Consider the following 2,451-nt stretch of genomic DNA (forward strand, 5'->3'; position numbering starts at 1 on the left):
TTACACCTATGGAGAGTGCCTACAAGGAGAGTGAGCCAGGTGTGTGTGTGTGTGTGTGTGTGTGTGTGTGTGTGTGTGTGTGTGTGTGTGTGTGTGTGTGTGTGTGTTTTCATGGCAACATTAGTTGTGAATTTAAATATATTTCAGATTGGCCCTATTTACTTCCACTGTCACTGTAACCCAGATTTTGTTTTTAAAAAGAAATTCTATATATAATTTAATTAAAAACAATATAAGTTATAACAATTCTAACAAGTCTTTACTATCACTTTCTATCAATTAAACATCCTTGCTGAATAAAATTATAAATTTCTTTCACAAAAAAAAAAAAAAAGATTTTGACTGACCCCAAACTTTGTGTATATTATTACAAAATATTTCTTTTTTAAATAAATGCTCTTTTTTTTTACTTTTTATTCCTGAAAAAAATGTATCAGGTTCCAAAAAAATATAAAAAATTTAGCAGCAGAACAGTTTCCAGCACTGATAATAAATCAGCATATTATACTGATTTCTGAAGATCATGTGACACTGAAGACTGGAGTAATGATGCTGAAAATACAGCTGCGCATCACAGAAATACATTACATTTTAAACTATATTCAAATAGAAAACCTTTATTTGAAATTGCAATAATATTTCACATTATTACTGGTTTTCTTTAAAGGGGTCATGAACTGCCTTTTTTTGTGTACTGTTCTCTGAGGTCTACTTATAATGTTATCAAGATATTTACATCTAAAACCATCATAATTTATAAGTAATAGGCTATTTTCTGTCCTGTTTGACCCCCTCATCAGAACACTCTGTTTGAATAGATGTGGTGGATTGTAGACTCGGAAGTAAATAAAGTGGCTCATTCTTCAATATAAGCTGAACCCAGAATATTTCTTTAAATGCATCAGTTCCATTAAAAGCGAACCTCAAGTCCCCTCTTCAAGAATATGTTCGTCAGCTCACTCTCATCCAGCTTTTACCGGTTTAGAGGTTTTTGAACTTGGACGAGGCAAACAACACATGCACAGATGCAGGGGCAGCAAAAGGTCATGCGGCGAGCGTACATGTCCTATTTTCCTTTCCTCGTTCCTCTATTTTTGGGAAGCTCCAGCCGTTCCATCAGAGCACTTAGCCGGAGAGCCGTGTGCATCAGTTCACCGGCATTTATGTGGACTCTATCACTGTCATTCAGCCTGCTTTTGACAAATGGCTGTGGTTTTCACATCGACAAGCACAGATATTCTCTGGAATACCATTATTTTGTGCTGCTGTGCTTTTTATGTACTTCTGTTCCCCTGTAGACTTTAAGGAATCCTCCATTTTTCAGTTGTTCTGAACATCCCACAAAACCCTAAACAGACTAATTAGATCTCTCTGTGGAGCCCTGGAGATGTTTCTCATTCTGCGGCCTTCTTCATGCAACACCACAGAGTCATGAATGCAATTCTGCGTGGATTGAAGCAGAGCCCACATGCTTCTTCCTCTCGAGGCTGGAGTGTCCTTCAGCACCTGGCCTTGTTTTCGAACTCTCCTAAAGAGCAGAGCGGCTCTGAATCCAAAGGGCAGCGATGTCAAAGCGCAAACACCTGAGGGTCTTGCTCATAATCCAGAATCCCCTGAATGCCGTGCTCCTCACATCCTTGGGAGTAATTGGATATGGAGTGATCCAGCTTCCGTGGATCTCTTTTTAGGGGGGCCGTATCTTGATGCTTTGGCTAATTAATTCACTCTTACCTGACTTCCTCCAGTCAAAGTGAATCCAGGCAATTACAAAGAGCGACTCCCTTGAGCGATGGGATGAGAGGGAGGTGATTGGCTCGTAAGGAGAGCGAATGTTGAAAGCTCCTCATTACTCCGCGGCAGTCAGAGCACATGACTGAACGTGTCCATCTGGTTAAGGAGGAACCCGTGGAGGTTACAGAGGGTCGCCACTTCCATAATAATGCTTATGGATAATAGATCAGAGCCAATACATGGAGTACAGAGGACCATGAGCTCCCCCTTCTGGACAGAACGAGAGACACCACAGTGAAATGCCTTCTGGAGAGCAGATTTCAGTAATATGTGTGATAAGACGGGGTATTAAGAGATCAGTTCAAATTGTATGAATTTGTATAGTATGGAAAAAAATATTATGGCTACCGTCAACTGTTTGGTTACCAACATTCTTCAAAATATATTCTTTTGTGTTCAACAGAAGAAATAAACTCATTCAGGTTTGGAACAACATGATAATAATATTTCATAATATTTACAGGTGCATCTCAATAAATTAGAATGTCATGGAAAAAGTTCATTTATTTCAGTAATTCAACTCAAATTGAGAAACTCGTGTATTAAATAAATTCAGTGCACACAGACTGAAGTAGTTTAAGTCTTTTGGTTCTTTTAATTGTGATGATTTTGGCTCACATTTAACAAAAACCCACCAATTCACTATCTCAACAAATTAGA

The sequence above is a fragment of the Sinocyclocheilus grahami genome, unplaced genomic scaffold (genome assembly GCF_001515645.1).
Source record: "Sinocyclocheilus grahami isolate Dianchi unplaced genomic scaffold, SAMN03320097.WGS_v1.1 scaffold470.1, whole genome shotgun sequence".
Taxonomy (NCBI): domain Eukaryota; kingdom Metazoa; phylum Chordata; class Actinopteri; order Cypriniformes; family Cyprinidae; genus Sinocyclocheilus; species Sinocyclocheilus grahami.